Source organism: Micrasema longulum, unplaced genomic scaffold, assembly GCF_059751315.1.
Source record: "Micrasema longulum isolate JH-2025_06_02 unplaced genomic scaffold, ASM5975131v1 h1tg000543l, whole genome shotgun sequence".
Taxonomy (NCBI): Eukaryota; Metazoa; Arthropoda; class Insecta; order Trichoptera; family Brachycentridae; genus Micrasema; species Micrasema longulum.
In genome coordinates, this window is record NW_028277739.1 from 952,397 (window position 1) to 963,866 (window position 11,470).

The window sequence follows — 11,470 nt, forward strand, 5'->3', positions numbered from 1 at the left end:
TTGGAAATCTCCGCTAGGCTTCTTCTGGTGCCCATTTCGACTAGAAGAAAACAAAGTATTTTTATCATAGAATGGTAAAAGAACATTTTTTTTCAATTTAAATAAATAAAAATATTGATAAATAACGATTAAAATCATATTCACCTCGGCGGACTGGCATCGACGCACCCGATCTCCTAATGGTCCTTTTGAAACCATCATATGTCCAACGCGAGTTCATCGATGGTTTTATTTCCTGTCTTTCCGTGGAAGTAATGGTACTCATTTTAACTAGAAGAAAACAAAATATTTTTATCATAGATTGGTAAAACACCATATTTTAAATTAAGATAAATAAAAAATTGATTAATAACAATCAAAATCATATTCACCTCGGCGGACTGGCGGTGACGCAGCCGATGTCCTAATGGAACTTTTAAAACCATTATCACTTCCTGTCTTACCGTGGTGAAAATCTCCGCTAGAATTCTTCTGGTGCCCATTTTGACTAGAAAAAGAAAAATATTATCATAGATTGGTAAAAGAACATTTTTAAATTTAGATAAATAAAAATATTGATAAATAACGATCGAAATCATATTCACCTCGGCGGACTGGCGTCAACACTGCCGATATCCTAATGGTCCTTTTAAAACCATTATCACTTCCTGTCTTTCCGTGGTGGAAATCTCCGCTAGGATTCTTCTGGTGCCCATTTTGAATAGAAAAAAATAATATTTTTATCATAGATTGGTAAAAGAACATTTTTTAAATTTCGATAAATAAAAAATTGATTAATTACAATCAAAATCATATTCACCTCGGCGGACTGGCGTCGACCCTACCAATCTCCTAATAGACCTTTTGAAACCCTCATATGTCCAACACGGGTTCATTGATGGTCTTATTTCCTGTCTTTCCGTGGTGGAAATCTCCGCTAGGCTTCTTCTGGTGCCCATTTTGACTAAAAAAATTTTTTTATCATAGATTGGTAAAAGAACATTTTTTAAATTTCGATAAATAAAAAAATAATTAATTACAATCAAAATCATATTCACCTCGGCGGACTGGCGTCGACCCTACCAATCTCCTAATAGACTTTTTGAAACTATCAAATGTCCAACACGGGTAAATTGGTGGTCTTATTTCCTGTTTTCCGTGTTGGAAATCTCCGCTAGGCTTCTTCTGGTGCCCATTTCGACTAGAAGAAAACAAAGTATTTTATCATAGAATGGTAAAAGAACATATTTTTAATTTAGATAAATAAATAATTGACTTATAAAAATCAAAATCATATTCACCTCGGCGGACTGGCGTTGACGCAGCCGATCTCCTAATGGTTCTTTTGAAACCATCATCACTTCCTGTCTTTCCGTGGTGGAAATCTCCGCTAGGCTTCTTCTGGTGCCCATTTAGACTAAAACAATTTTTTTTATCATAAATTGGTAAAAGAAGATTTTTTAAATTTAGATAAATAAAAAATTGATTTATAACAATCAAATTCATATTCACCTCGGTGGACTGGCGTTGACGCAGCCGATATCCTGATGGTCCTTTTAAAACCATTATCACTTCCTGTCTTTCCGTGGTGGAAATCTCCGCTAGGCTTCTTCTGGTGCCCATTTTGACTAAAACAATTTTTTTTTATCATAGATTGGTCAAAGAACATTTTTTTAAATTTAGATAAATAAAATTATTTATTAATAACGATCAAAATCATATTCACTTTTGCGGACTGGCGTCGACACAGCCGATCTCCTAATGGTCCTTTTGAAACCATCATATGTCCAACGCGAGGTCATCGATGGTTTTATTTCCTGTCTTTCCATGATGGTAATGGCTCATGGTGCTCATTTGAACTAGAATAAAACAAAATATTTTTGTCATAAATTGGTAAAAGAACATATTTCTAATTTAGATAAATAAAGAATTGATTAATAACAATCAAAATCATATTCACCTCGGCGGACTGGCGTTGACGCAGCCGATATCCTGATGGTCCTTTTAAAACCATGATCGCTTCCTGTCTTTCCGTGGTGGAAATCTCCGCTAGGCTTCTTCTGGTGCCCATTTTGACTAAAACAATTTTTTTTTATCATAGATTGGTAAAAGAAGATTTTTTAAATTTAGATAAATAAAAAATTGATTTATAACAATCAAATTCATATTCACCTCGGTGGACTGGCGTTGAAGCAGACGATCTCGTAATGGCTCTTTTGAAACCATCATCACTTCCTGTCTTTCTGTGGTGGAAATCTCCGCTAGGCTTCTTCTGGTGCCCATTATGACTAGAACAAAACAAAATATTTTTATCAAAGATAGGTAAAAGAACATTTTTTAAATTTAGGTAAATAAAAATATTGATTAATAACGATCAAAATCATATTCACTTCGGCGGACTGGCGTCGACGCAGCCGATCTCCTAATGGTCCTTTTGAAACCATCATATGTCCAACGCGAGGTCATTGATGGTTTTATTATCTGTTTTTCCATGATGGTAATGGCTCATGGTGCTCATTTTAACTAGAATAAAACAAAATATTTTTGTCATAAATTGGTAAAAGAACATATTTCTAATTTAGATAAATAAAGAATTGATTAATAACAATCAAAATCATATTCACCTCGGCGGACTGGCGTCGACCCTACCAATCTCCTAATAGACCTTTTGAAACCCTCATATGTCCAACACGGGTTCATTGATGGTCTTAATTCCTGTCTTTCCGTGGTGGAAATCTCCGCTAGGCTTCTTCTGGTGCCCATTTTGACTAAAAAAATTTTTTTATCATAGATTGGTAAAAGAACATTTTTTAAATTTCGATAAATAAATAAAAAAATGATTAATTACAATCAAAATCATATTCACCTCGGCGGACTGGCGTCGACCCTACCAATCTCCTAATAGACCTTTTGAAACCCTCATATGTCCAACACGGGTTCATTGATGGTCTTATTTCCTGTCTTTCCGTGGTGGAAATCTCCGCTAGGCTTCTTCTGGTGCCCATTTTGACTAAAAAAATTTTTGTATCATAGATTGGTAAAAGAACATTTTTTAAATTTCGATAAATAAAAAAATGATTAATTACAATAAAAATCATATTCACCTCGGCGGACTGGCGTCGACCCTACCAATCTCCTAATAGACTTTTTGAAACTATCAAATGTCCAACACGGGTAAATTGGTGGTCTTATTTCCTGTTTTCCGTGTTGGAAATCTCCGCTAGGCTTCTTCTGGTGCCCATTTCGACTAGAAGAAAACAAAGTATTTTTATCATAGAATGGTAAAAGAACATATTTTTAATTTAGATAAATAAAAAATTGACTTATAACAATCAAAATCATATTCACCTCGGCGGACTGGCGTTGACGCAGCCGATCTCCTAATGGTTCTTTTGAAACCATCATCACTTCCTGTCTTTCCGTGGTGGAAATCTCCGCTAGGCTTCTTCTGGTGCCCATTTAGACTAAAACAATTTTTTTTATCATAAATTGGTAAAAGAAGATTTTTTAAATTTAGATAAATAAAAAATTGATTTATAACAATCAAATTCATATTCACCTCGGTGGACTGGCGTTGACGCAGCCGATATCCTGATGGTCCTTTTAAAACCATTATCACTTCCTGTCTTTCCGTGGTGGAAATCTCCGCTAGGCTTCTTCTGGTGCCCATTTTGACTAAAACAATTTTTTTTTATCATAGATTGGTAAAAGAACATTTTTTTAAATTTAGATAAATAAAATTATTTATTAATAACGATCAAAATCATATTCACTTTTGCGGACTGGCGTCGACACAGCCGATCTCCTAATGGTCCTTTTGAAACCATCATATGTCCAACGCGAGGTCATCGATGGTTTTATTTCCTGTCTTTCCATGATGGTAATGGCTCATGGTGCTCATTTGAACTAGAATAAAACAAAATATTTTTGTCATAAATTGGTAAAAGAACATATTTCTAATTTAGATAAATAAAGAATTGATTAATAACAATCAAAATCATATTCACCTCGGCGGACTGGCGTTGACGCAGCCGATATCCTGATGGTCCTTTTAAAACCATGATCGCTTCCTGTCTTTCCGTGGTGGAAATCTCCGCTAGGCTTCTTCTGGTGCCCATTTTGACTAAAACAATTTTTTTTTATCATAGATTGGTAAAAGAAGATTTTTTAAATTTAGATAAATAAAAAATTGATTTATAACAATCAAATTCATATTCACCTCGGTGGACTGGCGTTGAAGCAGACGATCTCGTAATGGCTCTTTTGAAACCATCATCACTTCCTGTCTTTCTGTGGTGGAAATCTCCGCTAGGCTTCTTCTGGTGCCCATTATGACTAGAACAAAACAAAATATTTTTATCAAAGATAGGTAAAAGAACATTTTTTAAATTTAGGTAAATAAAACTATTGATTAATAACGATCAAAATCATATTCACTTCGGCGGACTGGCGTCGACGCAGCCGATCTCCTAATGGTCCTTTTGAAACCATCATATGTCCAACGCGAGGTCATTGATGGTTTTATTATCTGTTTTTCCATGATGGTAATGGCTCATGGTGCTCATTTTAACTAGAATAAAACAAAATATTTTTGTCATAAATTGGTAAAAGAACATATTTCTAATTTAGAAAAATAAAGAATTGATTAATAACAATCAAAATCATATTCACCTCGGCGGACTGGCGTCGACCCTACCAATCTCCTAATAGACCTTTTGAAACCCTCATATGTCCAACACGGGTTCATTGATGGTCTTATTTCCTGTCTTTCCGTGGTGGAAATCTCCGCTAGGCTTCTTCTGGTGCCCATTTTGACTAAAAAAAATTTTTTATCATAGATTGGTAAAAGAACATTTTTTAAATTTCGATAAATAAAAAAATGATTAATTACAATCAAAATCATATTCACCTCGGCGGACTGGCGTCGACCCTACCAATCTCCTAATAGACTTTTTGAAACTATCAAATGTCCAACACGGGTAAATTGGTGGCCTTATTTCCTGTTTTCCGTGTTGGAAATCTCCGCTAGGCTTCTTCTGGTGCCCATTTCGACTAAAAGAAAACAAAGTATTTTTATCATAGAATGGTAAAAGAACATATTTTTAATTTAGATAAATAAAAAATTGACTTATAACAATCAAAATCATATTCACCTCGGCGGACTGGCGTTGACGCAGCCGATCTCCTAATGGTTCTTTTGAAACCATCATCACTTCCTGTCATTCCGTGGTGGAAATCTCCGCTAGGCTTCTTCTGGTGCCCATTTAGACTAAAACAATTTTTTTTATCATAAATTGGTAAAAGAAGATTTTTTAAATTTAGATAAATAAAAAATTGATTTATAACAATCAAATTCATATTCACTTCGGCGGACTGGCGTCGACGCAGCCGATCTCCTAATGGTCCTTTTGAAACCATCATATGTCCAACGCGAGGTCATTGATGGTTTTATTATCTGTTTTTCCATGATGGTAATGGCTCATGGTGCTCATTTTAACTAGAATAAAACAAAATATTTTTGTCATAAATTGGTAAAAGAACATATTTCTAATTTAGAAAAATAAAGAATTGATTAATAACAATCAAAATCATATTCACCTCGGCGGACTGGCGTCGACCCTACCAATCTCCTAATAGACCTTTTGAAACCCTCATATGTCCAACACGGGTTCATTGATGGTCTTATTTCCTGTCTTTCCGTGGTGGAAATCTCCGCTAGGCTTCTTCTGGTGCCCATTTTGACTAAAAAAATTTTTTTATCATAGATTGGTAAAAGAGCATTTTTTAAATTTCGATAAATAAAAAAATGATGAATTACAATCAAAATCATATTCACCTCGGCGGACTGGCGTCGACCCTACCAATCTCCTAATAGACCTTTTGAAACCCTCATATGTCCAACACGGGTTCATTGATGGTCTTATTTCCTGTCTTTCCGTAGTGGAAATCTCCGCTAGGCTTCTTCTGGTGCCCATTTCGACTAGAAGAAAACAAAGTATTTTTATCATAGATTGGTAAAAGAGCATTTTTTAAATTTCGATAAATAAAAAAATGATTAATTACAATCAAAATCATATTCACCTCGGCGGACTGGCGTTGACGCAGCCGATCTCCTAATGGTTCTTTTGAAACCATCATCACTTCCTGTCTTTCCGTGGTGGAAATCTCCGCTAGGCTTCTTCTGGTGCCCATTTAGACTAAAACAATTTTTTTTATCATAAATTGGTAAAAGAAGATTTTTTAAATTTAGATAAATAAAAAATTGATTTATAACAATCAAATTCATATTCACCTCGGTGGACTGGCGTCGACACAGCCGATCTCCTAATGGTCCTTTTGAAACCATCATATGTCCAACGCGAGGTCATCGATGGTTTTATTTCCTGTCTTTCCATGATGATAATGGCTCATGGTGCTCATTTTAACTAGAATAAAACAAAATATTTTCGTCATTAATTGGTAAAAGAACATATTTCAAATTTAGATAAATAAAGAATTGATTAATAACAATCAAAATCATATTCACCTCGACGGACTGGCGTTGACGCAGCCGATATCCTGATGGTCCTTTTAAAACCATTATCACTTCCTGTCTTTCCGTGGTGGAAATCTCCGCTAGGCTTCTTCTGGTGCCCATTTTGACTAAAACAATTTTTTTTATCATAAATTGGTAAAAGAAGATTTTTTAAATTTAGATAAATAAAAAATTGATTTATAACAATCAAATTCATATTCACTTCGGCGGACTGGCGTCGACGCAGCCGATCTCCTAATGGTCCTTTTGAAACCATCATATGTCCAACGCGACGTCATTGATGGTTTTATTATCTGTTTTTCCATGATGGTAATGGCTCATGGTGCTCATTTTAACTAGAATAAAACAAAATATTTTTGTCATAAATTGGTAAAAGAACATATTTCTAATTTAGATAAATAAAGAATTGATTAATAACAATCAAAATCATATTCACCTCGGCGGACTGGCGTCGACCCTACCAATCTCCTAATAGACCTTTTGAAACCCTCATATGTCCAACACGGGTTCATTGATGGTCTTATTTCCTGTCTTTCCGTGGTGGAAATCTCCGCTAGGCTTCTTCTGGTGCCCATTTTGACTAAAAAATTTTTTTTATCATAGATTGGTAAAAGAGCATTTTTTAAATTTCGATAAATAAAAAAATGATTAATTACAATCAAAATCATATTCACCTCGGCGGACTGGCGTTGACGCAGCCGATCTCCTAATGGTTCTTTTGAAACCATCATCACTTCCTGTCTTTCCGTGGTGGAAATCTCCGCTAGGCTTCTTCTGGTGCCCATTTAGACTAAAACAATTTTTTTTATCATAAATTGGTAAAAGAAGATTTTTTAAATTTAGATAAATAAAAAATTGATTTATAACAATCAAATTCATATTCACCTCGGTGGACTGGCGTTGACGCAGCCGATATCCTGATGGTCCTTTTAAAACCATTATCACTTCCTGTCTTTCCGTGGTGGAAATCTCCGCTAGGCTTCTTCTGGTGCCCATTTTGACTAAAACAATTTTTTTTTATCATAGATTGGTAAAAGAACATTTTTTTAAATTTAGATAAATAAAATTATTTATTAATAACGATCAAAATCATATTCACTTTTGCGGACTGGCGTCGACACAGCCGATCTCCTAATGGTCCTTTTGAAACCATCATATGTCCAACGCGAGGTCATCGATGGTTTAATTTCCTGTCTTTCCATGATGGTAATGGCTCATGGTGCTCATTTGAACTAGAATAAAACAAAATATTTTTGTCATAAATTGGTAAAAGAACATATTTCTAATTTAGATAAATAAAGAATTGATTAATAACAATCAAAATCATATTCACCTCGGCGGACTGGCGTTGACGCAGCCGATATCCTGATGGTCCTTTTAAAACCATGATCGCTTCCTGTCTTTCCGTGGTGGAAATCTCCGCTAGGCTTCTTCTGGTGCCCATTTTGACTAAAACAATTTTTTTTTATCATAGATTGGTAAAAGAAGATTTTTTAAATTTAGATAAATAAAAAAATTGATTTATAACAATCAAATTCATATTCACCTCGGTGGACTGGCGTTGAAGCAGACGATCTCGTAATGGCTCTTTTGAAACCATCATCACGTCCTGTCTTTCTGTGGTGGAAATCTCCGCTAGGCTTCTTCTGGTGCCCATTATGACTAGAACAAAACAAAATATTTTTATCAAAGATAGGTAAAAGAACATTTTTTAAATTTAGGTAAATAAAAATATTGATTAATAACGATCAAAATCATATTCACTTCGGCGGACTGGCGTCGACGCAGCCGATCTCCTAATGGTCCTTTTGAAACCATCATATGTCCAACGCGAGGTCATTGATGGTTTTATTATCTGTTTTTCCATGATGGTAATGGCTCATGGTGCTCATTTTAACTAGAATAAAACAAAATATTTTTGTCATAAATTGGTAAAAGAACATATTTCTAATTAAGATAAATAAAGAATTGATTAATAACAATCAAAATCATATTCACCTCGGCGGACTGGCGTCGACCCTACCAATCTCCTAATAGACCTTTTGAAACCCTCATATGTCCAACACGGGTTCATTGATGGTCTTATTTCCTGTCTTTCCGTGGTGGAAATCTCCGCTAGGCTTCTTCTGGTGCCCATTTTGACTAAAAAAATTTTTTTATCATAGATTGGTAAAAGAACATTTTTTAAATTTCGATAAATAAATAAAAAAATGATTAATTACATTTAAAATCATATTCACCTCGGCGGACTGGCGTCGACCCTACCAATCTCCTAATAGACCTTTTGAAACCCTCATATGTCCAACACGGGTTCATTGATGGTCTTATTTCCTGTCTTTCCGTGGTGGAAATCTCCGCTAGGCTTCTTCTGGTGCCCATTTTGACTAAAAAAATTTTTTTATCATAGATTGGTAAAAGAACATTTTTTAAATTTCGATAAATAAAAAAATGATTAATTACAATCAAAATCATATTCACCTCGGCGGACTGGCGTCGACCCTACCAATCTCCTAATAGACTTTTTGAAACTATCAAATGTCCAACACGGGTAAATTGGTGGTCTTATTTCCTGTTTTCCGTGTTGGAAATCTCCGCTAGGCTTCTTCTGGTGCCCATTTCGACTAGAAGAAAACAAAGTATTTTTATCATAGAATGGTAAAAGAACATATTTTTAATTTAGATAAATAAAAAATTGACTTATAACAATCAAAATCATATTCACCTCGGCGGACTGGCGTTGACGCAGCCGATCTCCTAATGGTTCTTTTGAAACCATCATCACTTCCTGTCTTTCCGTGGTGGAAATCTCCGCTAGGCTTCTTCTGGTGCCCATTTAGACTAAAACAATTTTTTTTATCATAAATTGGTAAAAGAAGATTTTTTAAATTTAGATAAATAAAAAATTGATTTATAACAATCAAATTCATATTCACCTCGGTGTACTGGCGTTGACGCAGCCGATATCCTGATGGTCCTTTTAAAACCATTATCACTTCCTGTCTTTCCGTGGTGGAAATCTCCGCTAGGCTTCTTCTGGTGCCCATTTTGACTAAAACAATTTTTTTTTATCATAGATTGGTAAAAGAACATTTTTTTAAATTTAGATAAATAAAATTATTTATTAATAACGATCAAAATCATATTCACTTTTGCGGACTGGCGTCGACACAGCCGATCTCCTAATGGTCCTTTTGAAACCATCATATGTCCAACGCGAGGTCATCGATGGTTTTATTTCCTGTCTTTCCATGATGGTAATGGCTCATGGTGCTCATTTGAACTAGAATAAAACAAAATATTTTTGTCATAAATTGGTAAAAGAACATATTTCTAATTTAGATAAATAAAGAATTGATTAATAACAATCAAAATCATATTCACCTCGGCGGACTGGCGTTGACGCAGCCGATATCCTGATGGTCCTTTTAAAACCATGATCGCTTCCTGTCTTTCCGTGGTGGAAATCTCCGCTAGGCTTCTTCTGGTGCCCATTTTGACTAAAACAATGTTTTTTTATCATAGATTGGTAAAAGAAGATTTTTTAAATTTAAATAAATAAAAAATTGATTTATAACAATCAAATTCATATTCACCTCGGTGGACTGGCGTTGAAGCAGACGATCTCGTAATGGCTCTTTTGAAACCATCATCACTTCCTGTCTTTCTGTGGTGGAAATCTCCGCTAGGCTTCTTCTGGTGCCCATTATGACTAGAACAAAACAAAATATTTTTATCAAAGATAGGTAAAAGAACATTTTTTAAATTTAGGTAAATAAAACTATTGATTAATAACGATCAAAATCATATTCACTTCGGCGGACTGGCGTCGACGCAGCCGATCTCCTAATGGTCCTTTTGAAACCATCATATGTCCAACGCGAGGTCATTGATGGTTTTATTATCTGTTTTTCCATGATGGTAATGGCTCATGGTGCTCATTTTAACTAGAATAAAACAAAATATTTTTGTCATAAATTGGTAAAAGAACATATTTCTAATTTAGATAAATAAAGAATTGATTAATAACAATCAAAATCATATTCACCTCGGCGGACTGGCGTCGACCCTACCAATCTCCTAATAGACCTTTTGAAACCCTCATATGTCCAACACGGGTTCATTGATGGTCTTATTTCCTGTCTTTCCGTGGTGGAAATCTCCGCTAGGCTTCTTCTGGTGCCCATTTTGACTAAAAAAATTTTTTTATCATACATTGGTAAAAGAACATTTTTTAAATTTCGATAAATAAATAAAAAAATGATTAATTACAATCAAAATCATATTCACCTCGGCGGACTGGCGTCGACCCTACCAATCTCCTAATAGACCTTTTGAAACCCTCATATGTCCAACACGGGTTCATTGATGGTCTTATTTCCTGTCTTTCCGTGGTGGAAATCTCCGCTAGGCTTCTTCTGGTGCCCATTTTGACTAAAAAATTTTTTTTATCATAGATTGGTAAAAGAACATTTTTTAAATTTCAATAAATAAAAAAATGATTAATAACAATCAAAATCATATTCACCTCGGCGGACTGGCGTCGACCCTACCAATCTCCTAATAGACTTTTTGAAACTATCAAATGTCCAACACGGGTAAATTGGTGGTCTTATTTCCTGTTTTCCGTGTTGGAAATCTCCGCTAGGCTTCTTCTGGTGCCCATTTCGACTAGAAGAAAACAAAGTATTTTTATCATAGAATGGTAAAAGAACATATTTTTAATTTAGATAAATAAAAAATTGACTTATAACAATCAAAATCATATTCACCTCGGCGGACTGGCGTTGACGCAGCCGATCTCCTAATGGTTCTTTTGAAACCATCATCACTTCCTGTCTTTCCGTGGTGGAAATCTCCGCTAGGCTTCTTCTGGTGCCCATTTTGACTAAAACAATTTTTTTTTATCATAGATTGGTAAAAGAACATTTTTAAAATTTAGGTTAATAAAAATATTGA

General features: G+C 34.8%; 2 long non-coding RNA genes across 3 annotated transcripts; both read right to left on the reverse strand.

Annotated features, from left to right (window-relative positions):
- Window positions 1-5,131: 5,131 nt before the first annotated feature.
- On the reverse strand, window positions 5,132-8,892 carry LOC148280770 (uncharacterized). 2 transcript variants are annotated; one of them, XR_015822514.1, is made up of 14 exons: window positions 8,755-8,892; window positions 8,513-8,656; window positions 8,279-8,411; window positions 8,061-8,176; window positions 7,848-7,963; window positions 7,614-7,746; window positions 7,189-7,304; window positions 6,951-7,094; window positions 6,717-6,807; window positions 6,272-6,621; window positions 6,061-6,176; window positions 5,816-5,959; window positions 5,578-5,721; window positions 5,132-5,248 (listed from the first exon to the last, which is right to left on the reverse strand). It is a non-coding gene; the product is annotated as an uncharacterized LOC148280770 (long non-coding RNA). The 2 variants fall into 2 exon arrangements; XR_015822515.1 differs by lacking the exons at window positions 5,132-5,248; window positions 5,578-5,721; window positions 5,816-5,959; ... (3 more) ...; window positions 6,951-7,094; window positions 8,061-8,176 and adding an exon at window positions 7,400-7,515 and having other exon boundaries at window positions 8,279-8,656; window positions 8,755-8,882.
- Window positions 8,893-8,992: 100 nt separating this feature from the next.
- LOC148280771 (uncharacterized) lies at window positions 8,993-10,939 on the reverse strand. Its single transcript, XR_015822516.1, has 8 exons — window positions 10,802-10,939; window positions 10,560-10,703; window positions 10,326-10,458; window positions 10,108-10,223; window positions 9,896-10,011; window positions 9,662-9,794; window positions 9,237-9,352; window positions 8,993-9,135 (listed from the first exon to the last, which is right to left on the reverse strand). It is a non-coding gene; the product is annotated as an uncharacterized LOC148280771 (long non-coding RNA).
- Window positions 10,940-11,470: the final 531 nt, after the last annotated feature.